This window comes from Prinia subflava, chromosome 1 (assembly GCF_021018805.1).
Source record: "Prinia subflava isolate CZ2003 ecotype Zambia chromosome 1, Cam_Psub_1.2, whole genome shotgun sequence".
NCBI classification, from domain to species: Eukaryota; Metazoa; Chordata; class Aves; order Passeriformes; family Cisticolidae; genus Prinia; species Prinia subflava.
In genome coordinates this window covers 81992164-82018180 of record NC_086247.1, presented here as the reverse complement: position 1 = coordinate 82018180, position 26017 = coordinate 81992164, and the positions used below count along the sequence as shown (strand labels likewise).

At 40.8% G+C, this 26017-nt stretch overlaps 1 protein-coding gene across 4 annotated transcripts in view; it reads right to left on the bottom strand.

The window, feature by feature from the left end:
* CDH6 (cadherin 6) overlaps window positions 1–26017 on the bottom strand; it is a 110517-nt gene that overhangs the window by 82165 nt on the left and 2335 nt on the right. The window lies entirely within an intron of this gene.

Genomic DNA, 26017 nt, shown 5'->3' with positions numbered 1-26017 from the left:
CTCTGAAGGTAGCCAGCATCTGGTGGATGATCTGCATTTAGAGGAATGGTCAAAGATCCCAGCAATGGGCTGTTATGAGGATAATCTGCTTTCTACATGGGGAGCCTCATCTGGTAGAGTTACAGACTTTGTTCAGCTGCAAAAATCTGAGGTATTATGGACTTTCCAAAAGTAGTTATGGGGATCCTGAGGAATTCTCATTCCCAGTTTACTGTTTGTCTACACACACACACCTTTTTGGACACTAGCAAAGTTGGATTTAGCAGGATTATGTGTAGCAGTGGTTCCTGCAGTAAATATTCCCATTAGATTCAAAAAACCCACATTTCCTATACTCTGAATTTATACATTTAGGGATGGGGCCATAAAGCTCAGAGCAGTAGAAGGTTCTGCAAAGCAGCTGTAAGAGTAGAATGTAGCAGGAATTGCGACAGCAATGTGAATGAGAACCAATGAAACACAGATGCTTGACAAATGATGCTTGTCTCTGCTGATCCCACAGAGGTGCATAAACATGCAAGACAAGTCGAGCCCATACAACATGTGAAACAATATGCACTTGCCAGAACACTCCAAACAAAACCTTACTTCCCTACTCACTCAAAAAAACCAGTGGAAGACCTTTTGCCTTACTATAAAAGTCAAAAAATCAGAAATTATCCACAGTCTTATATAAAATTGATTTTTACATGGTTTTATTTGAATGAATGGTTGGTGATAGTATATGCGTATATTAGTATGTGTATAAGGAGGACTTGCAGTGTAAAGTATATTCAGATTACAAGGAAAATTATGTCTCAGTGATACACCTCAAGTGAGACCACAACTTTTAGTAATGTTGCAAGAGTTCAGGGAAAAAAAAAATCATGTTAGATGCAAACCCTATTGCCCAACTAACTCCATGAAAATGGCCAAATTATGATGTTTGACCATCAAAAATAAATACACATACCAAGAAAAACCACAAGTGTCTCTGCACTGCCTACAAGTAACTCTGTATGTGTTCTTTTTCACACTTGCACCCTTACAACATATTGCAAGCACATGAGGGAGAGAAGGAAATGGAAGCGGGGGCAGGATTCTTGCATGTTACAGATACTGCTAACAGGTTTTTTTTCAGTCTTTCTTTAAGACCTTCTGGTTGCTGTATTTCATATAGTAGAAAATGTCAAGATCCTTCCCTTGTTATCACTGGTTCTAGCAGCTATGTGTGCCCTGATGAGACTATCTTCTTGGGCATATTCCTATTAGTGCTCTTGAACATGTCTTTCCATTTGCCTATTTTGGCTCCACTGCAACACAAAGCTGTAGGCATACTGCTAAAGGAGGACATAAACTTTTCCAGACTTTTGCAAACAACTAGACTTCTGAAGAAGATAAATTGTTGTTGCTTTTGCACTGCTCCTTTCTGGGGAAAAATGAAAAAAACACTGCCACTGTGTCAGTACTGCATAGAAGTTTATTGGGTGAGCAATAACATGTCATTGTCAATCGAACTAATAAGCAACGGAAAAGCTGGCAAGTAAAACTCAAGCTCCTGAAAATAATTTCTGAATCTATTTTACATTCGCATACTTAATTATTCATTAAAAGAAACCAGAATGACTGAAAGGATCACAATCCTTCTCACTGGGCTCTAAAAATTAATCAGATATTAACTATGTCTGTGGTGGGGTTTTTTTAGTGGAAATGCAGCAAGAAAGTAGGAAAAGTATAGGTACAGTTTGAGGGAATGCACTACAAGTGATTATTGTCATCACAAAGACTTAAGAACAATGTATTTCCTGTATTTCAGAAGGGGGTATTTCAACAGAGATGTAAGACTTGGGCAGTACATCACCATGGTGAGGAAGATCTTGGTTTTGGCCAGTATCAAAGCAACCTATTTTATCATGCATTTTTCAGCCGACCAGTACGACGTTACATGATTCAGCAGAAACCACACAGTACAAACTCCTACATGGTTACAAAGCACTCCGGCTTTAAAATGAGTCCTATAAATCTTGTTGTCAATGTCTCGGACTTCTAGAAAGGATTACAAAGTTAGCACTGCACAAAAGCAGCATAGGGGATCCTGACTCATGCCAAATTGTGGCTTAAGAGCAGCTTGGGGAGCAAACGTAAGGTTAAGGGTGGCTTTATGACATCCTTATATACTCCTAGTTCTCTGTCAGTTGCTGCCAGGTCATACCCTTGATGGCTTCCTTTCCTTTACTGCAATGTTTCTGCTATTTTTAAACTGCTTCTGCATCTTGTACTTCAGGTCTCAGGTGGGTTGCAGGATGTAGTGAAGGGTGAGCTGTGCTGTTTTCTCTCCCACAAACTAGATGTGTGTTATGTGGAGACTTGTGCTTATGGAAGAGCTGGGCTCAGTGTCCCAAAGGATTCCTTCTAGTGCTATGGGAACATAGCACTAGAAAGTACACTAAGAATTCAGCAATATTTAGTGTAGTCTGAAGGCTATTTTAAGTTGTGCCAGCTGCTAAACACAGCAGGGATTCAACAGGGTGATAAAGGACATTTTAGACCAAGTCCTGACTTACACTCTCTGCAGGGAGGTAATACAAAAATTGCTAGGAATGCTTTGCTCAGTCTGAGAATTCACCTATTTTGGGATTAGCCTTCCAGGGCTGAGTGAGGGCAGATTTATACTAGATGAATGGTGCAAATCTACAGTAATGCAAACAGGGTCTGAATATGGAAAAGGAATAACAATAGAAGACTCATTTAAAGCCAAAGATTGAAATTTCAGACCTAGCTGGCTAGAGGCTGGGCTCTTTCCTGGTATTTGATTTTTCATTCATTAAACTGCTAAGTTAACCCATTTTCAGTCCCTGTTAATGCAATTCAATTGCATCAGTGCTTTAACAAGCTGTTAAAGGAACCATCATATAGAAATGGATAGGCAAAATTGGGTCCATATTACTGCACCTTGACTCTGAACACGGTCACAATGTACTGAGCATGATATAGAGCTCCTTCAATACTCTCACTGGGGATAGTAAAAAGTAAAGAAGGGCTGGGATGTTTGAGCGAAAATCTCTAAGCTCTGAGCTTTATGTGTGATTCAAAAGCGAGGAGTTTGAAATGATGCTAGGCAGCAGTAAATTGAAGCTGCAAGGAGCAGCAGTGTGTCCATGTGGAAGGACTATGCTGCCTTGTTATATGCATTGAAAAAATAACACTGAAAAACTTGATGAAGAGTTTGATGGTATCAGCTCTCTTGTGACTACCTGTGCTTGTTAACTTGCTTATATTTTATGCTTGACCCAAAAAAAAAAAAAAAAAAAAAAAAAAAAAAAAAAAAAAAAAAAAAAAAAATTAAATTCATCTTCCATGGCCTGCACATTGCTAATGTAAGTGGTGAAGAAGGGCCAAACCCACCCTCTTCACTACTCAAGGTGCAAGGCTGACCCAGGACATAGGCTCTGGAGCTCACTCAGGCAAGGGCTGTAGTCAGATGGTGTGGGCATTTCTGCAAGGCTCAGACCAGGTCAGTTACAGGACCTCAGATGCAAAAGTCTTTGTCCCCACACTCAAACACAGAGGTCCACACGGGTGCTGCTGAGCCACAAAGCACACTTTCATTTATGTGTCAGTGTACAATAGTTTGAGTTTGTCCAGGCACCAAACTTAATACTGTGCTCTATCAACTGCAATTGCTGGTAGCAGCGTGGCGACATTCAGCTGGTGTCAAAAACCTTTTAAGCCACTTCCACGGTGCTGCCCTGTCCCATGGCTGAGTGCTCAGTGGAACGATGGGGTATTTTCAGCCCTGCAGCACCTGCCTGTGCTGTGTTTGCTCCGCCAGCTCTCCCTGCATGGACACTCCTCTTCTCCTAGGGGATGTGACCTTACAATTGCCACGGCACCCCACATCCCCTGGATCACACCTACGGCCTCCGGTACCCAGGGCCTCCGGGGCTGCACATGAGGCACAGACCACGGGCATGCTCAGGCCACCAAAGCGTGACTGCACTACGCTCTGGAGTAGCTCCCCTTCCTCAATGCTCTAGGAGAAAACCTTGCAAAACGAGGCACGGCAAGAACAATGAAAAGAGAAGGGGTTTTTTTAAAAACAAAACAAAACAAAACAAAAAAAAAAAAAAAACAAGGAAAAAGAAAAAAATTACAAGCGGTGGTTGGGTGGACTTTTAGCATCGCGTGTTGGCATTTGATGGCAGTGCTGAAATCCCGGTCGAGTGGTGCAGCATTCCGAGGCGGCAGGGGCGGGAGCTGGCCCCGCTCCAGCCCCGCTCCGGCCCCGCTCCGGCCCCGCTCCGGCCCCGCTCCGGCCCCGCTCCGGCCCCGCTCCGGCCCCGCTCCGGCCCCGCTCCGGCCCCGCTCCGGCCGCGGCCGCCACGCGGGGGAGCTCCAGGCCTGGCAGCGGCCCGGGCCCAACCGGGCCTGGGCCCGGCCCGCCGCGGCTCGGCAGAGAAAGGAATTAAATCGGTACTTTGGTGGGATAGCTGCACATCATTTAAGAGTAAAAGGGAAAAGATCGCCACTGTTTAAAAAAACCAAAAAAAAACCCACCAAAAAACAACAACAACAACCCCAAACAAAACAAAAACAAAAAAAACCACCATAAGCTCCCAAAACAACCACACCCTAAACAAACAAACACCACCCACCCCCCCCATCTCCCTCACTGATAATCCTTAAACTGTTTCCTAGTAAACTATTTAAGTGCGACAAAAAAGGTGGGGGGTTTTTTAGCATTTTAAACAGCTCAGCTGGAAGCAGGGAAATTAGCATGTGGTGAAATATTTGTGGGAGCTTAATACAGTTAAAAGATTGTTATTTTCCCTGACATAAGACACCAGGGCCAATTAACCTTTTCTAATTAAGCAGCCTAAAACAGAATAGCACACAGCAAGACACAGTGGCCGAACAGCAATGACCAAACTGTGGAAGGAAGAGAGACTGGCCGTGAACATGAGGTAAATAAATTTCTGATACAAAACCATAAAACTACTACAGCATGGAAAGGCAACCACTAGTTGAAAGAATAAGAAGGGAAAATTACACTCAGAACTGACATTACTAAACACTGTTCTCTCCACATCCTACCCGTTAAATGTGAAGCTTTTGTTCATCTAGATGTGCATCATATTGCGTCACATAGCTCTGCTACACAAACCTGCAGTGGAATGCATTCCTTTCTACTCATCTGCCAAACTCCAAACTTCCATCATTTTTGTTGAGATCTCTATACAAAAGAGAGTTAAATACAGTATACAGTAAGAAACACTTATTTAATTTTGTCTTTGACTCAAAAAGTGCCTAATCAGGGTGTCACTGGACTGTGATCATGTGCATTTTTATTATTTTGAATTTTTAAAGATTATTTTTTGTAACATTTAAAGTTTTCGTTCTCCAAACAGTTGACATTGTCTGGAATGGAGAAGAGAGTTAAAATGTCTCTGAAATGGATGAGGTAATGTTTACAGACTCATAACCAGGCTGTTGCTGGTGCTGTTGTTTGCTCTTCAAGGTTGGTTAACAGTGTGACTGCCATGGTGACTCTCTGGAAACCTGGAAATGCAGAACAGCACTTTAGCAACTAAAAAAGACTGAAACCTAGTACTAGCTTACAGTTCTCATCATAGCTATGAGAAAATTTTGGAAGAAATCCTGCAATCCCAGAGGCTGTCTTTATTTTCACATTGATGATTTACGATGACAATTTTCTCACTCTTTGTAATGACACCTCGGGTATCTACCTTGCTCACAACACAGAGCTTGGCCACACAGGGAAAAAAGTGCATTGCAGCCTCACAAGTAGAACCTGACAACAACCTTAAGATACTCTGATACTTCTGGGTGCTAAAAAAGCAAGCTCAGAGTGGCTTTCCAAATGACAAATGTTTTCTTTCGAACCTAGGATGAATATATACATCAGCAGCTATTTTTCAACTGCTCTTTTTTCACAGTTCAGCCATCTTTGTAATATTTGTGTTGGAACAAGATCTTAAAGACAAATAAAAAGGTGTGCGTTTAAGCTACATTGTCATGATGATCTTCCTTGAGATCATTGCGTGTAATGATTAGATCTTCCCTAAATCTCTGAATGATAAGCAACTGGCCATAAGGGCTTCAGACTATCCGGGTCTCTTAAATTATCTATGTGTGTTAATTATTTGCAAGATTTGGCTTATCTAAACTAACTTGTGGGCACCAGAGTTAATTCTCATTTTAGCTTAAAAATTTTTTTTGCACTCGTCCGGTGCCTTCATAGCTTTGCCTTCCCAGTACAAAAAGAAGCAGCGACTTGAATTACAACGCGGTCGGAGAAAAAAATCCAAACTCCTGAGAGGAGCGAGATTTGCATTGACCTGGCATCCACAGCTCCCAGCGCCGGGGAGCTGGCTGTCACGCATCCCTGCTCCGGTCCCCAGCCGCAGTAAGCACTCGCAGATGCCATCCAGAGGAGCCGCGCTCCTTGTCTGCAGCGCTCGCAAGGACAAGCCCGCAGGGCTGCGCTGCCAGGGGCGCTCCGGAGAGCCCCCCGCCCTCCCCTGCTGCCGGCAGCCCCGCCGGACCCGCACCTCATCCACCCTCTGCTGGGCTGCTGCTGCCGCAGCTCTGCCTGGCGCCGCGCTTGGCCCTTGCGCAGGTAGCAGCCGGCGCCGGGACCGGCAGCACAGCACTGAGCCCCTCCGCAAAGATGGTCTTATCACCTCGGCATCAAAATCGACACAACTGCTATCAAACGCTGCCTGGGAGAGACATCTGCTATTTAAATGTATTCTAGCAGATGAAAGGAATGGAAACATAAAACCCAAACACTTCCCTTTTTTCCTAATGTAATCAGTATTTTTAAGCAGTTTATCTGCTTATTAATAGGAAGGTTTTAAAACATTTTGCTTGAGCTGACATTCTTTAATTATAATATTCACACTGCTGAATATGCAGTCACACCAGCAGAAGCTCTATTGTGAAAGAACACGCAGATTCAATCTGTTTCTTTCTCTGATTTTTTCTGACTTGGTCTTATTTTTCCGTTCATCATTATATTTTTGTTTGCGTCTCACATTTCTTTTTAAATGTGTGGGTTTCTTCCTCTTATTCTGTTGTTCCACTTGAAAACACCAGGATTAGCATGCAGATGTTTTCTTTATCAGAGATTTTTTTTAATCATTTCCATTTTCCACAGTCTATTTGGGTAGCTGGGGATTTTTTTGTTTGTTTGCTTTTGACCCTGTTTTTTCGTTGGTTTTTTTTTTTTTTTTTTTTTAATGTATTACCCTCATCTGAGTGTAAACACCTTCTGTTTGCTATTGTTTTCTTAAATCAGCATTTTAGAGAATTAACATCTTCTAGTTAAATAGATCATGAGCTATGCTAGCTCTGCCAATAATTTAACAACTTCCATGTTCTTAGTGCTTTGATAACCATGAAAGCTTAGGTCAAATAGCTTAGGTTTGGGAAAGTTAAAAAAAAGAAATAAAAAGGATAAGGTTTCAGCATGTATGTTTTTTGTGGCAAAAACTGTGCTGCAACACCTTTAAAAATGGCTTTTGGAATTCATGTAAGTTATAGGATTTACTGAATATAGATCGATGAGAAAAGTATTCATACTTCTTGCCAATAATAAAGGAACAACTTCCTATTTTTTATTTAATTAAAAGGAATAATGACCTATTTAAATGAGCTCCAGTTGGAATTTTGGCTAGGTTGTTATCTGCAGGCTATCATTCACAGGAGTTGAATTACACTTAATTTTTAGAAAGCTGAGAGGAGAAAAAGACATTCCGCATCTTAGCCCAGGGAAACTGCCATCAAATGCTGCTTTAAGCACAAGAAGCAGAAAGAATACAACCCAAGCTGTTACCACCCATGAAACTTGCAACATCCACCTTCATTAAATCTATATATTAAACACTGAGGAGGTTCAGGAATGCCTTATCTCTTGCATTAGAAGGAGTGATCAATGGATTTTACAGGGCTGGTATTTCAAGATCAATTTTTAATGTCAAGAAACTAAAGTTGGGGGTGGGTGTTCTTCCATTACCCTGAACATTTCCAGTAACTAAGATATCCCCCACTGCTGTTTAGTGGCTGTATATTTTTTTAAGAACATCCATGCTGAAGCATCCATGGACAGAGAAGCTCATCTCCACACCATCCCTTACAAGGAAAGGCAAAATTTCCTGCAGTGATGTATGCTGGGCAAGCTCAGAAATGCCATGAACATGTTGTTTGGGAGCATGGCCAAGACAACAGAAACTCCTGGTCATTTCCAAAGTTCATTTAACTCCTAAAACTTTGTAAGGTCCCTCTTATCCAAAATGACTTTGGTCCCTGGGGGACCACAGCAATTGGATCACCATGTCCTGACACCCCCAGGGCAGCTGCACAGAGCTTCAGAGCTTGGAGTTCAGTACTGAGAAAGCACAACATGCACAATTTAGTTACCTCTTAGAAAGTATCTGCCACCACCTCTCCCAGGCAGTGGACTTAATTCCTGGAAAGGGTTATTGGCGAAAGTTAAAAAAAAAATGATTATATTGAAGAGTGAATTGTCCGTTGAAGGTTTTTTACAAGTAAGCAAATGCAAAAAAAAAAAAAAAAAAAAAAAAAAAAAAGAGAGAGAGAATGTTTTTACCTTGTTTCTAGACAACTCACTGAAAATGGGAATTTTTTTAAGTGTTTAAAGAAGTTGTCTTTTTCCCACACGATAAAGCATAAGGTTATCTATTACCTGAAGCTATAATCAGGTTAATATAACAAATCTCTTTTTTCCCTGCAATCCTATTTCTTTTTGCCCAAGTAATCAATTTTTGGTGACATCACATACTTCAAGGAGAAAACACAGGATGACTCTGCTTCAGCAGTACAGCAGAGCAGCAAAGAGATTTTTTTTTTTGTCTTGCTCTGCAATATGTAACTGAAAATGCTTTAGGGGTTAGTCAGCTTTCTTTAAAGCCGTGGCCATTGAAAATGTTTTCCCAACCCTTTTTCTGTGCCCTATCACAAATAAACAAAGGCAGAAGTTCCCGTAGCCCTGCAGCCCCTTTGCACTACAAAAGCTGAAGCAAAGGCAATGCAGGCAAGGTACAAACCTCTCCTGAATAGGTGTTAGTGAGGAAATGTGGGTATGTGCCGTCTCACGGGAGGGACCTGGGTGCATGAGGTTACAGAGGGATTATCCCAAAGATGCTGCCTTCTGTCTTGTAATCTAGTGATGTCCTTTCCCAGCACAGCAGTTTATTTTAAGAGCACAGTTTAACGTCTCTTTGAACACACCATTATTACTGAATGTATTGTAATTAGTTCCTGCTTGTGAAGCAGTTGGACACAGAGGAACATGCAAGTGTTAAGTGCTACAGTGATTATCATTCACCTTTACTTAATACATTTCTGTTTTATTTAGCTACTTGTGACCAAGGCATCCATGTGTTTTTGGCCAGGCTGCACACCGGTGAACTAGTGAGACCAGAGGAATGGAAAAGTGGAGTCCTGAAATATGCCTTGCTCCAGAAAGCTGGGACATAAATTTGCTGGCAATGTAATAAGCAACTAGTTAGCAAGGAAGTTATAAATGTGTGTCGTTAAGTTTACTGTATTGCCAACCCCCAAATTAATCATAAGCTGGACTGACTTAAAAATGACTTAAGATTGTTCTTTTATATTTTTTCCTTTGGTAGACTTCATGTTTTCAAGGCCTTCTTCACATACAAGAGCTACAGATTAAATTTTTTTAGTAAAATCCATGGACAAAAGCATCCTTATCTTAACATGTCAGAGCTTTAAGGAAATCAATACTAAAAGTGGACAACAAGGAGTGACATATACAATAAAGTTTCAGAAAACAAAAACATCACCAACCCCCTAAAATATAAAATATTCATTAATTCTAGTCACATAAGCTGACAATTTTCTTAAAATCTGTGAGTTAAAATCTCAACCTTGCAAACTCATAGAAGTCCACTGAAAATGTCACCAGGATCTCCAGTGGAGAGGGAGGACCAATAATTCAATTTAACTAAGACTGATTGTAGGTCCTGTCATTTGGCCAGACAATCTAAATGACAGAAAACAGGATCATGTCCTGTTATAAATTTCATTGGGTTTGGCTTTGCTTTTTCCTTGGAAGAATACTGATGTGCTTGTTTGATTAACTGCAACTTAAGGCTGAGTTTTGGATCTGACTTGGATTTAAGTGGAAGAAAAAGATATCTATATGGGATTGAATAGATACATGTATTCTAGATGCACATACATCTCTTTGTGGGCAAAAATCAGTTCTACTTAAAATTACATACCATACAGGTTTTTTTTTTCAGATGCCTGTGCAATCTAAAAAGCTTGCACACTCAATCTTCAAACCCCAGTGTCCAGATCTGCAAATACCTATTCCAGTGAGTCATCATCAACTTCATGAAATAATTTTCCACTGTAAACTTGCAAGTGATCTGCTTTGGGGTAAAAAGACCTTAAAAGGCAGTGATAAAATGTACTTTAGGGAAAAAAAATTAACTCAGCATGAGATCACTCATGAAAGGAAGGGTATTGACACTCAAACCTTGAGTTATCCAATTCCTTCTTTAAAAAGTGGTCTCTAATGGGTCTCAAACTGTATCTTTTGTGCTTCTGTTCCTCCTCCATCAGGGGAGATATCACAATCCAAGTTCTACAATTTAAAAATGTGGCCTAAGTGCATCAGGTATATATTTATATACTGCAAGTCTTTCACTGCATTACTAGAATGTGAGACAAGTGAATTCCACCCTGAGATTACAGACTCCCCTGTAGTTCTCTGCAGATATGAGAAAACACAGTCCACAGGCTCTTTGAGCAACTCAGGGGCCCAAAAGTACAGGACATTTTCCCATGATAAATCAGCTGCCTTAGAAAGCGCCTTTTTTTATCTTTCCCTTTTAAATCTTTTTATTGGTGCAATGTTTCTGCAGTGTGGACACTGTCAGCTTCAGAGGCTGAAGGTTTATTTGTCCACGGAACAGATAATGGACAAGCAGCAGCAATGAGAGTTTATTCAGGCCATCTCACCAAGGAGCCTAAAGATCACTTGGCAGTGCCATCCTCCACACCACTTCTGCTTCTGGTTCATGCCACTGGAGTTCTCAACAGATGATGCTATTAGTACAACCCACCACTCTTTATCTTTCTTTCTGTATGAAAGGGTATAAAACACTTGTTTTACTTGCACAGTCCTATGAAGAGCCATTAGGTGGTACTAAAGGTGCTTTTGACTGCTGGCATCTGCTCTAGATGGGGTTCGAGTAGGGGCCTTGAAGGTAGAGGGCTTTCAAACACCCGTTTGCTTGCCAATCCCCTGAGGAATAACAACTACATTGGTATCAACACACTGAAAGATGTGCGACACCAGCCAGCAAGCCAGGTACTCTCAATGGCAAAGTAACACTTTATTGAAAGAGTCAGGCACGTGAGGGCAAGCTGTGAAATAAAGATGCAGAATTTCTTGTGAGGCCTTTTAAAACACACTTACTGAACTGCCTTGTCCAGGCAGCATTATTTAAAAGCTTTTGAAGAGTATTTTATTCTGTCCAAAAATATCGCTCCCCCAAAGTGATTTATCAAAAAAATAAGTTCTAGGAGTATCTCTTTTTCTTTTTGAAAATAGACAGAATTTTAGATAAAATCAGATAGATATTTGTAAAATGCAATCCTATTCTCTACAAATTCTTACCCTTCTACACATTTCTTGTGCTGACATTGTGTATTTTCTTCCCGTGCCAGTGGCCTGAATAGTAATGGCGTAGCACAAGCCAGACAGTCACACACTACTTGTCCTGAGCAGGTCTCTGGGTAAAATGTTCATTCCTGTGCCTACAAGAACTGGTGTTATAATTTTAATCTTTTAATCGTGTTTGGGGCTTTTTGTCCTGATAGAAGAAAAAAATCCACTAGACAACCAAAATATCCTTTACAGTGTGAGATGGTTCCAGATCATTTTCCCTCTTTGCTTGTGGCTTTTAAAGAGATCATTTCTGCAAAGAACTAGGATTCAGCATCCTATTTTTGGCACAGTGTCCACGCTCCTGACTTTGCATGGGAAGGGTTAGAGCTGAGAAAGCAAAGCTGAGTATTTATATCACATAGGTATGTGAGCTGTGCCTAGAGCCAAGCAGTACAGAATACTTGCAGTGTATAGGTGCACACCCCATTCTGCACAGTGGACAACAACCAGAAGGCTGCCTCTGTGAAAACGCATTCCGTCTTTCTGGCATCCTTTCAGGCAGGCAGAAACAATGCACAGCCCAAATGCTCCAAAGCATCCTCTGCTTTGCAGTCACTGAGGCCTGTTCATTAGCTGGTACAGACAATGACAGTTCCTTAAAGTTAGTAGAGTTAGACATGGATTAACTCCAAATGAAGGAGTTGGCCGAGATTTTTTTCTTTTTTTTTTTAATGCATTAGCAGATGGCAAATATGCACTGAGCACAGAAAAACTACTGGTTTTTGAGGACAATGGTTGCTTGCAATGCTAATTTGGGGCTTTATGTTTATGCAAGCTAACCTGGAGGGACACATTTCAGAGCTAGGTTGATGCCGCAGAAAGACTCAAGCAGCAAAGTGCAGAATACCAGTAACCCATTTAAAGCTGGGTGTATGAATGCAGGGTTGGGTGTCTGCTTGTTCTGAAGAGACTCAGAAAATAAGGCAGGAGCAGATGTTAAGAGATCACAACTTTATGTATTTCCCTCATTCGGTCACGCCAAGATGAGACCATTTGCAAAACTTTCAAAACAGGAGGGTACTTGGCTTTATGTTCTGATTCAGGCTAGCTGACACTCCACTGGAAGCTGATATCCACATGTTCTGCTGGAAAGGATGTCCACATGAGAACATTTTAGAGCATCGTTGTGTGGTGGAAATCAATGAGTAATGAGCATCCATCCAAAAGCAGATGTTGAAAGATGTTTACAAAGCAGGTGCTGACAGACTGTTTTCATCTAGCAGTTCTTTTGACAGGTATGCCATATCTGTACCTGCAAACTGTGATGACACAGACAACCTTTCCCTCCAAACTCTGTTAACCTTGCTGCAGAAAGCAACCTGGGATAACCACAAAATAGCTATTGACCAAGGCTGAAAAGCTTATGTAGTTCCAACAGTGTAGTCACAGAATGGGAATAAAACGAAAATCAAAGCTCAAAGAAGAGGTCATTTCCTGGCAACAGCCCTATCCACAAATACAGGGGGAAGATGTGTCATTCTCAGAGCACAATTTATCCTGAAAACAACTGAAGTCATATAGTATGGTCTCCCATGATTCCCAGCAAATGTTTTGTACCTCACTTTTTATTTCTTACTTCTCTCTGTTATATTCTTTAAAGAATTGTGATATTCTGTGTTATGCCTGATACCACGCTGTTCCTACACATAAGACATTCTTGTGTATTACGGTCAGACGTGTTTTTTGGTTTTTTTTTTCTATTTCTGATTCATTTAAGGGAACCAGGAAGCCATTTTTGTGAGTGAAAAATCACACTGACCTCACCTGCAAATTCTGTGCACAGATGACTTTAAAACCATTCCAGTGGCTAGAGAATGAATCACAATACAGCAGGTATTCAGCTACCTTTTTAAGTAAGTATGCTTTAATTGGAAAAAAGCGTAGCTGACATGTTTAACTTACACATCTATTATAGGGTAGAACTCACTTTAACCACTCTCTTCTAATATAATTTCCTGTAAAGTTAGCCATATTTTGGTCAAATAATCCTGCAGCTAAGACTGATTTCTCTGAACATAATTGCCAGCTGGGACTCTATTAGGTTACAGCACTGCTTCCTGCAATTAGGACTCGTGGACATTAATGTCGTACAAATAAATATGTGTTGCTGTAGAATAATTTTGCTAACCAGCTCACTACACAGATTAAGTATGAACTATCCACTTGCACTGTTGATTTCTGTGTCTCTGGCCACAGAAGTCCCATGATATTGCTCCTGCTCTCTGGCTACATGGCTGAGGGTTTTTTCATAGGAGAGAGAGAAAAGAAAGTGAGGAGAGCTGACTGCTCTAAGTTCCTAGGCATGTCCACTGTTGATAATTTATTCATGCATTTTCTTCTGCTTCCTTGGTCTGGTTTTTCAGTTCATATTTATCATTACAGCTCCTTGGAAGTCAATGGAATAATATTCATTTGTCCTCTTTTGACTGAGGATATGACAGGATAAAATTTTAGTCAGAACTGAAGAATAAGCAAGAAACCTTAGTGTTAATCCAGCATCTAAGGGGCTTATTCCTCACAGGTACTGCTCCCTGATTCAGCACAGTCTTTTGAGCATTTGTTTAAATCCCTCTGTCAATAATGACCCACAAGCACAGGACGAAGGCAAGAGTCACAAGAAAATATTCTGACTGCAGCTCTTGGAGTCTTTCTAACAGCAGATTATTGAAATATGAATGCAGCCCTAAAACTTAAATTCAGTTTAGCACATCCTGAAAAGCCAGGAAAATGAGAAATCTTTTTGTGAATGTGTAATGCTTGTTTTTCCTTGTTTTGAAGAACCAGAAGTTTCCCTATTATGGCACTAGTATTTTAAAACTTAAAAGCCATTAAGACCAAGACAAAAACTGTTCTGTTGATTATACGGAAAACCATGGACATGCTGAGAGTTCCAATAAAACAATGAAGATCCTTAAATATCAACATTTCTGCAGAAACTTTTAGTGTCTTACTGACTAGAGAAGCTCAGGAAAACCAAAATAACGTTTCCCTTGCTGTGAGCCAGTGGAGCTCATAGCCCCTAGCTGACAGTCTTTTGCCACATGTTATGACCACCACATGCAGCCCTTAGTGAAATGAGTGTTAAATTCACTGAAGAGTATCAGAAATGGAAATGCACAAGGGGAAAAAAAAAAAAAAAGCCACACAGTTTTCTAAAGCAGCTGAATATGGAAATTGGTGAAAGCCAATGGGTGAATTAGGACAGTTTGAAAAGAGGTAACAGAACAGGCCATTGTTATTATTTTCTATTTGAACATTAAACCAAAAATAATCAAAAATATCTTAGCCAGAAGTAGAATAAGTTCCATTCTGTTCCACTAAGCTGCATGTCTTTGGCCTGATTCCTTGTACAGGAGAGTGAGAAAAGTTTGGCCAGCAGATTTAGATATCTACTCCTTACCCCTTTCTCACTGAGTAGCATGCTTCTTTCTGGGCTGCCTCTGTAAAAGCGAAGAGCAGCAGTTCCTGCTCTGTTGCATCCCAGAACATAATAGCAGAATCACCCTCTGCTCCTCTCCTAGCAGATGTGGCCCAGAAACAACCTCATACGCAGGACTGGGAAGTTTATAAAAAACTGAGACACTGGGACAGAGTTGCTACTGGTTGTACAGAGTAAGTATCAAACAGCAAAATTCCCCTCTGGGAAGGTATGTCAGGTGAGCCTTGGTCCTGTACATCTGGATTTTACTCCCCAAAGTAATGTCAGCTGGACAATATTCAGCTCCTGGTCTTGCAGATCTCAGTCTGACTACCAGTGGTAGGTCACCCTCTGTCCCAATGGATTTCAGGGATGGTGAAGAGCAACTGAGCCCAGCATGAGACAAAAGCCATCACTTTGCAGGCTCAAGCCCATCCCAGGATGCAAGAAGCAAGCTGTCCCTCTGACACATGTGAGGGGATGAGGTACCAACAGATTGGCACAACAAATTGGTGCCTGCAATATTCACATAAGCAACATTTCAGAGGCAGCAATAATAATAATAAAAATATTAAATAATGAAAATATAAACCTGGGTATGTTTTCTCTTAGATGCAAATCAAGATTTAAATATAAAAATGATAGGCTTCTGTTCATCCTTCTTAGGAAGTCATAAATTGTTAATCAGACCTTAGGCAGTGTTGTTTAATACCAACTTTAATAAAATAGCTGCCTGAAGCAGAAAGACAGTTGGGATCCTGACTCTAAAACTTTGGTAACCTCATCCACTTTTTTGTAGCCTGAGGCTCTTACACTACCATTGATACTAACTCCTTTGAAATATGCTAATTTTTTAGGTTGCTAAATTATTAAACACCTTATTAGTTGAAAGATTAGATGGAAAAAAGTCATCTCTGTATGACGGAAAATGGATTGGAAGAGGAAGGAAAAGTTGAGGGAATATTTACATAAAAGATACAGCTCTGTTGTTGATATACAGAGGTAATCCATAATCCATAATTCATTTAAGAAATGAACCCATCAAATTACATAACTACGCATGACAAATTGCTGCTGTTGAGCTATCCTACGATAAATTACAAGGAATCATTCCTGTCAAGAGTGTATTTTGTTTGAGACTAAAAAAAGCAATGTCGCTACAAGGTTGTTTTCCCTCTTGTTCCATAGGATTTGTCTATCACTCACAATATCTCACATTTCCACCATATAATTTGATTGGGGTAGAAAAAGTTCCTTTGTATGGAGTAATCATACAAAGTAAAGTCTCCAAAATTAAAACTGCTTTGAAAATTGCAAGAAAAGGGGAAAGGATGAAAAAGAAGAATGTTTCTTCCTTGTTATTTCTTAATACAATTTGTCAGTCAGGTGAGCAGATCTTCAGAGTAAAAAATAAGAAACAGTCATTTCCTGAAGCGTGATGTCTTTTTAGTGTATGTCCAGAGCAACTTGTTAGCATACTAATTGTTTCATTTAATATGCAATACAGAGCATACTAACTACTTTGAAGTGCTTATTCATGATGTCATGGATATTAGTGTATATTTCTTAATTACACAACAGAACAATCTTTCCTCTTTCAACCTACACTTTCTGCTGCTCTGATTGGTTTCTCTAACTAGCCAGAATAATCATTTTGCCACACAGAAGCACTAAAGTAAAAAAAAAAAAGTAAACAATTTTAAAAGCCATTTTAATTTAATAACAAATTGGGAGCTGTATTTTGTGTTAAATTAGCACTGCAAGCCTCATATCAATTCAAGGCAAGGTTCCCTGTTCGTTACTGCTTAATTAATCAGTCCTGTTTCCATCTAAATGAAAAGTTTTCTCTCTTCCCTATCATCTCTAACATCTCATTTCAGGCAGCACATCAAGTTAATCTTGCTTACATTAGCAACTTATTTCTAATGGCTCAGTTCAATTATTTGGTTGGAGCATGGTGTTAATAATGCCAAGGTTGCGAGTTTAATCCCTGCATGGGCCATTCGCTAAAGAGCTGGACTTGAGGATCCTTATGGATCCCTTCCAACACAGAATATTCTGTGATAATTCATCCTATCCCAGTTTGCTGATGAATTCTGCTTGGTCTCTCTGCTTTGTTTTTTGGCAGCTTGGAGTTAATTCTAAAATAGCAATTGCAAGAGCGAGCTCAACCAGCCTCGTGATATGGGAACATATTTTGTCCCCACTATGTGAGGGCAAACATGTACTTCCAGCACACTGAAGTCTTCTCAGCTTTTGGCTTCCTGGTGTGCATTGTCTATCCTGAGGCAACATGGCACTTGAAACATGGTTTAGTGGTGGACTTGACAGTGCTGGGTTAACTCTTGGACTTGGTGATCTTAGCAGTCTTTTCTAACCTAAAACATTCTATGATTTTAATATGCACAGACCTGAGCAAAGAATTATTATCTTATACAACAACAGATGAGTATGAAACATTTCCACTGAAGAAGAGAAATTTGTAAGGGAAAGAGAATAGGGAGAGTTGAGTGATATCTGAAAGCATGTCCTCATTAACTTTTATGCAACATATCCTAGAACTAAAGCTGTGATAAGCATGAGTCCTGCACTACCATCAGTAGTGTATATAAAAAAATATCAAACATTCCACCATGTCACCTTTGAAGGAAGTGAAGGATAGGACTTGAACACCATCTGGTTGAGTATCTTCTGCTTGTGCTGGCCCCACCATTCCCAGAGCTGGAAACTGCTGCCACTGCCTTAATCCAGTACTTTCTATCACCAGCAGCAATGCACACTAACTCTGGGACTCTAATCCAAAACCTCTAGTATTTTGGATTGCACCAAGCTGGCCCCAGTCAAACACTTACTGAAGCTGCAGTTGCTCATACGTGCTAGTCTCTGCACTTGCCTTGCCCAGTTCAGTGTTCAGAAGTTTTCTGGCTGCTCCTAGTGCTGAGATGCCTGCCTGCCCGTGTCAGGATGCCTGTTGTTAACACTGCAACCCCCCCAGGCACCACCACGGCTCCAGCAGCTCGGTCCGTAGAGATCCACAGCCTCCGAGACGTAACAGATACTTGCTCGGGTCAGGGCTCGAAACTAAATCTGAGCCTGAGGTGTCTGCATCAGATGAGACTGGCTTTAATTCCAGATTGACAAATATAAATACTTTTGTAATAAACACAAAACACACACAATATTAAGTGACCATTCCAAGAAGATGAAACCTGTTTTTCCTGAATAATTCCAGTATTTACTTTTGCTTATCCAGGACTCAGGATGTTATTGTAACAGGGAAGAAGGATGTGCAGCCTGTTTTATCCTTCTAGATTTGCAGCAACCAGCCTCTGACCTCACATTTACCAGCCTGGTTGAAATTACAACCTGCTGCTAAGGAAAACTCTGTCATACTTTAAAGTAACTCTGATATCAAGTAGCTTTGAGATATCTGACAAATGAATTGCAGTGGATTAATGAGGAGCTGCTTCAGAAATTCTGCAAAAGAAACCCTTACATATTACAAAATGGTAATACATTTCATTTAATAGCAATATAAATTATGTGCTGAGAAAAATGGGGGCCTGTTTTTGTGTTGTTTTGTTGTGTTTGTTTTTTTCCAAGAGGAACAGAAATCCTTCCTATAAATCAGAGTGCCCACTTCTGTTTCTGAAGGGAAACACTGCTCTGAAAAACACTGAATTTCAAAGCTGCTTGAGATTAGATTCTGCAGAATTGTGCTGATGGTTGTAAATATTAATAAATATGATACAGCTTTTTTCTTCAGATGCTAATGCTCTGCTTCCTCTTAAGTGCAGATGACCTGAAGATACAGATACCAGAAGGAAGAATCTGAGCTAAGGATTGGTTTTAGAGATGCAATGCACACTGACACTTGCACAAAGGAAGGATGTTCCCATTACATGCCAACAGAAACAGCCAGGAAGTGAAAATCTCAGTCCAGTCCTCTCTATCCCCTCTGCAACTGCTGATGGGAGCTGACAGACAGCAGAGAATCCTCCTCCATGCTGCACAGATGATCCAGGGCTATTCTGTTGAAGTGGAATCCATGGGAAATGATAGTTATTCCTTACACAGGTTTCTATCCATCCCCATTTTGCGTAGTCTGTTATTTAGGGATACAAATTAGACAAACATTTGACGGTCATGTCGTGGTCGCCATGAAAATAATTGCAAAGTTTTAAACACTTCATTACATCTTGACATCTTGATCCAGAATGACACTTATGTATTCAAACAGCCTTGTGGACTTCAGTGTAGTTTGTTGGTACTTTTAAAACCAAACTGCTCTGGGACCGGGTATGGTAAGTCAGAGAGAAGAACATGCTTTGTTTATGGCAGAAATAACTTGGTAATTATCAGCAGTGAGAAGAGAAATACCATAGCAGAGCATTCATATTATTTAGACTTAAATGGAGTTTAGATGAAATACAGGGTTTTATAAAATTGGTTGGCACAGCATGAATTGCTTAAAGGGATATGGCTGGTGGACTTAAGAGTTGCTTCTGCATCTTTTTCCCTTTCAGCCCTGACAGCTAAATTGAGCACCAATTTCACAATCTCTGAAAGAGATTCTACCTCTATACATTCCTGCTCTGTGATCTGTCAGGCCACTCTTCACACTATGAAAGTGAGGAAATAGGTTCTCTTGAATTCTTGTAGAGCTTGATCAGTTTGTCAGGCTAGCTCCAAAAGTATTAGGTCATAGTAGGTGGCACAGAGCTCAGGACCTGGTACTACTTCAATCTAAACTGGCCACATAACTTGTAAATTTGATGTGTCTTTTTTATGAGTCTTTTTCTATTTCTCCCTCTATTTTATTTACACTAAGATCAATACCTGTGTCAGGGGTATTGGTGTACACCATGTCCTTATTCAAGTAACTTCCCTTTGACTCACCTTCATATCTGTGTGCTAGGAATACTACTCCTTAGATGTTTACAAAGAAGGGATGCTTTGAAATGAATTCACGCAGTCATGGACATGAACAAGAGACAGTGTGGTATGACCTCTGGCTGCCCCAAACCACAGGGAGCAGCATGCAGAACAGGCAGCCTTTTACAAGATTTTTTTTATCCCCTTCTCTCCCACAGGCATAAGTAGGTGGGAATGTATGAGGCAGGGAATGGTAAAGAAACTCGTGGCCAATCCGACTCGGCCAATGCAGAGAGTAAGGTCATTGCCACCTTGCTCAGGGACAGCTCACATTACTTTCTCTTGGGAATAAGATACTCAGTCTTGTCTCACACAGCTCTGGAGCTACCCAGTTTCCCCTTCCCCTCCACAGAAAACATGGCTGAACAAACAAGCAAAAAACGTCCAGAAAATCCTTTGGGGAGAGAGTGTCAAAGCAGATGCGAAGAGTCCTTGAGAAAAATAATTGGCTTTCTTCTGGATGAAAAAAAGAGACCCAAATCTGACTTTTCCCCCCATCCATTCTTTGATCAGCTACAATAACTAAAGAAAGCAGGAGAGAGGCAGGCGGGTTGACTGCAAGCTGTACTTGCTATAAGAGCTTGGTTCAGCATCCCTGCTGTGTTATGATCTCCTCCTGTGACCTTGGGCAAGTCACTCACTTCCGTGGTGATTCGCTTCCCCTGCTGTAAAACACGGCCAATTATACCGGCCAGCCTCACAGTGGGGCCATGTGGTGAAGATGTGGAATTGTGGAATGCTTGAACAGCTTTTGAGTGAAGGCCTCATGTCAATGAGCTACACCATGTCCCTTACTTGAAGAGAGACTCCCAAATATTCACAGAGTGACTGGTTTTTTTTTTTTTTTTTTGGTTGGTTGTTTTTTTTGGTTTGTTTTTTGGTTTGTTTGTTTGTTTGTTTGTTTGTTTTGGTTTGGTTTTGGTTTTTTTGTCAGACTACTATAAACTGCATCTTTTTCTTTTTGTCCATAAAGGTACTTTCGTCAAATAATGATTGCCAGACTAATGACTCCCTAAAGTTACAAACCACGAGGCACTCAAAGCGAATCAATTCAGTGAGGAAACAGATTTTACCTGAGTCCTCACGGCAAAACTAAAAGCAGCCGTGCTTTTAATTATTTTTGCTATGGTATTGGATCTAAGAGGATGAGAGTGGAGGACACATCTTTCTAGGAGAGAGGGTTTCCCTGGAGTGAGAATGTCAGTAGGAAGGCTGGCCCCAGTGCCGCAGTGTCAGCACCCTGGCTGGGGCCCACAGGCACAAGTGGTTCTCCCAACACTCCACGGCCTCTCATGCAAGTCTGGTTCACCATGACCTTCAGTGCTATGTGGAGTTACCATCAGAGACAAGTGTTCTCTTTGAGTTTGGTGTTTCCCTCACAACAAAGCAGGGCTACATGCTAATGATCGTGTTGATTAAGCAGCCTTTGTGCTTATAGAAGCTATTAGCTGCCAGTTGTAATGAGGGAACAGGCAGCTCTGCTTTTCACCAGACAGGCACGCACCTGCAGTACCTGGGGAAACTTGACTAGTGTTTAATTTTTGTGCTAATTTTCAATTCCTGCTGACCCCTCTCCTAGGTCCTCCTGCTCTGGCTTTGCGATTAGAAGTGGGAATGCTGGAAAGATACACTACCTATTATCTCAGAGGCAGCTGTAAACATGATAGCACGATAATGAAATTAGTTTAGCTGAGAGGAATTATGGTACCCAGATAGTCCAGGACAGATCTCATTCATAAAGTGCTCTCTTCTGTGCATTGCGGTGTCACTAGGGAAGAGCTGAGGGGTTACGATGGATATTTATGTTGCAAATGAAATCTAATAGTCACATTCTGGCTAGAATTAAGCATTTTCTGACTATATATAAATATACATGCATATCCTGACAAGAGAGGCTAATTAACCCATAAAATATTTGCCCACAATGCCAGAATAAAGCCGTTATTGAACAGGTTACTTAAAACATAGCAAGGCTGGCAGTGTTCCTGAATGAGACCAGATGGAAATGTGTATGCACTTTTTGTCTACACGTCTGGTGCAGAGGAGGGTATGGAGAGGGTGTCTTGTGGCTGGGTGTGAAGAAAGATTATGCAGTATCACTCTATGTTGGATGTTTCAGCACAGTGCTATCAAATGCTCTGGCACCATCACAGTTAAGTAATCACTTCTTTGCATAAAGATTCTTTTTGGAGGTCCAACATCCTAACTCAGGAAGCACAATGACAGTTGAGCCTTTTCCATCCTGACAGGGCTCACAGGCTCCCCTCACCCTTCCCCATCAGTACTGATCCTCACTGCTGCTCAGAGGGTTGCAGCTGTGGAGGAAACTATCCTTTCTGGTTTGTTTTTAGAGAGAAAAATACTCAAGGAGCAGGAAGCTCCATGAGATTGGATGTACCAACCAGTAACATTAATTCACACCACTTTATAAACGCTCCTGAAATTCAGTTATCCTATTTTCTTCTGGGAATGCTCTTCCTAACAAATAAACAAAAGCATGAACTCAAATATTTAGTCTTTGTTTGGGCCTTTCAGTGCCAAATGCACAGCCAGGAAAATGAATAAAGTAGAAGATAACGGTGGCAACCAGCCCCACCTGGAATAAGGAGATGGTCACGGGTACACAGAGAGATAAGCCTGCATGAAATGGGGTGGGAAAGTAGCTGATGGGTGATCAGGGTTAGGAAACACAGCAGTGCCCTAAAGAAGCTCAGGAACCTGAGCCTGGATGGACTCCCAACACATCTCAGCCAGTCATTGGGGAAGAACCAAAAAGCGACTCTCAGGCTGAGATATAAGGCACAGAAAGCCCAATTGCAAACAAAGTACTCACACTCAAACTTTAAAAATGCTTTTATCCAGCACTTTTCCCACCTAATTCCACTGCAGCATCACTCACAGCACAATCCAGAGAGGATGACTTTTTCTGCTGATATTTTGTATTAATTATGCATTCTTCAAGGGTGTTTTTAAAACAAGGACTAGTAATCTGCCCTGTACCTTTTGTTAAGCAATAAAGACGACTAAAAGCTGCATTTAATATTAAATGTTTATGCTACATCTCGTCTCTCCCCATCCCAAATGAAACAAGGCAAGAAGCCATACCTTTCTCCTCACACAGCATAATCTTTTTCAGACCCCTTGGAAAGGTCTGCCATGACTAAGCATGCAGCATAAGCAAACCAGCTGCTACTGGATTTTTATCTCAACCAGAACACATTTAAACTTGCGAATGTGTTTATACTGCAAACTAAATCCTGCATAGAGTCAGCAGAAGATATTCGTTCTGTGTGCCACAGAACTCTTCACTTTGTGCACAGGATGGGGACTCACTTTAAAGACTTACATTGGGAAGAACCTGAATTTGGTCCCACCATGGCAGTCAGGATAACCCCAACTTAGTTGATCAGCCCTGTTTCTAAGAGCTGTGAACCCAAGAAATTATATAGGAAAAAGTAAAAGGAAAAAAGAAGTAAATCCCAAATGATGCAAAGCCTTTGAAGACACAGGAACAGCTACTGCAGCTAACTAGGTCTTCAAGGGGTTAATGAGGAAGTCTCCCTAACACTTAGCTTCCAAGGCAGAGTCTTTCCCGCACACTTATGATAATCAAAAGATACTGAAAACCAATTCTACTTCATTCTGGTATAATTGCAGCAGAGCCACTAGAGGAATTGTAACCATTATGTAAGATGAGGCACCATCACAGTGGGGCCTGCTGCTTCAAATACATTCTACCCACTCTTTTTTATAGATTTCAGCTACCTTTCATTTTAGTAATTAGCCACCATTTCCAAGGAGATCCATAAGTAATATCCTGCACGTCTTGAACCATAATGCTGCAAGATTGCACTAGAAGTGTAACATAATTTAAAAGTAGTCAACAAAGGGCAGGTGACACACTGAAAAGCTCAGTTAAGCATGAGACAGAGACCACCATTTCATTTAACAACAGATAAATGTTGCTTGACCACGACGCAGCTCACAGGCATCCACTAGAAAACCCAACAGTGACTCGTTCCAAACCCCAAAATACTGCAGGATTCTAATAATAAGCAGCATATCAGCATGCTGAAAACTTCTTCAGTCAGAGCAAAAATGGTGTAGCACACTTGAGGAAACTGTGGTGTGGAGGGAGGCTCCTGCCCAGAGGAACACAGTGTGCCCTTGAGAAGAGGGTTGCTCATTTAGAGAAGGATCTCAGCTGGTGAGAGCACAGGCACATTTATAACTTCTATCAAGTTCACATTAGTTTTGAGATCTTCTGCAGAAAGCAGGGGAAAAAACCCCACATTTTTTAACATGTGTATGTTTTGCTTTGAAGGAAGTCTCTCAACTAAATATTATTGAAACAGCAGATGGCAAAATGCAAACTTTATGAGAGGGAAGGCTGCCTTGAGCGGCAGGTTACTGTTTGCATGGAAGAGCTGTGCAAGGGAAGAAAGGAGGGAGGGAGGGAGGGAGGGAGGGAAAAAAGAGTCAGAAGTTAAGATGCACATTTCTAGCTGAGCAACTTGGTTAGAAAATGATAACCGTCTCTATAAATGTAATCTTTAGAGTGCTGGCATGGAGATATGCAAGAGCTGTGAACTGGTGTGAAAACTAAAATACCTACAGGGACTAATAAGTCCCTACAGGGACCCCAGTTACTTAAATGGCTGCAAAGAATAATTGCAGAGAGCTACAAGAGGACTGAATCAATGCCATTTTCCCTGGGGGAAAAAAAAAAAGAGAGAAAAAAAAAAGAAAAAAGTATTGCTGCTCTGATTACGTTATTCTGAAAATACTGACTGTTTTCTTCTTCCCACCCCAGCTCAAAAGTCAACTGTAACCACTAGAAATATGTCCAGAAAGATTCTGGTGCAGCTGAAAGCCAGAAGCATACAAGATTATATATTTACTGGTGCTGTGTCAGATAACATCTGAGAGGAGAGGAAAAAGAGATTCAGCCTTGCAGTCTTTATTAGCATGTTTGGGCTCTTTAAAGGAGCTATCCAATTGTGTCATTGCTGCCAGGCCTTTAAAACTGTATATATCCATGATAAAGGAATCTACTTAATCTTGATCACAAGCCTCCAAGCCCTACCCGACTCTCCTGTGACATGCAAACTTATTGCCTTTAAACAGGAATTAGAAAAAAAGAAATGAATAGGGATGCACCATTACCCATAGCATTATATTGCTCAGGAACAGATGTTAATCAATTTTATGGAATGTTTTAAGTAACATGCAAGTACTTTTGCAAAGAACTGTCTGCATAATAGAGATTTCAGCCCAGCAAATACAAGAGATAAGCCTTTATCTTGACTGGGAGAGCTATGTCTATTTTGATTAAAACCAAAGAGGTCTGCAGATCAAGCAATTCCCTTGGAATTATGTCATTTCCAGAATGCTGCTACACACAGTCCTGTGACAAAAGGGAATGGAAATAACCTTGTTCTTGATTGTAATGTTCTCCTTGCACAAATGTTCATGCATGTAGCTCATGAGGTACACAGGTAGGATGTACATTTCATCCTCAGAGATCCTTGAATAGAAAAGAACTGTACTCTGTATTCCAGCTGTGCTAGAAGAACAGTAAATTTGGAGAAAGGACTGACCTTACATTCTGTAAGTAATTTGTGCTACTCAATCTTTCATGGACTGCTAACAGAACTTTAAAATCCCATACCACACACAAGTAAAAGGAAAAAGGTGCCCTACCGTCTCAATTTGTATAAAAGTAGTAGCTGTGCCATCGTGCTGGGAGTAATTTCGGTCGTTAAACTTCTCGAACCTTGAATGTCATCAGGAGTTACTTAGGTGACCATCCACTTGCACTTAAAAAGTGCTGCATTTAACTCTCCGTAAAATATGGATTTTATTGCAGCAGTGACAGGATTCCTTTGCACAGCCACTGACCTCTACTGCTATTGCTTATCTCTTGACTCGACCTT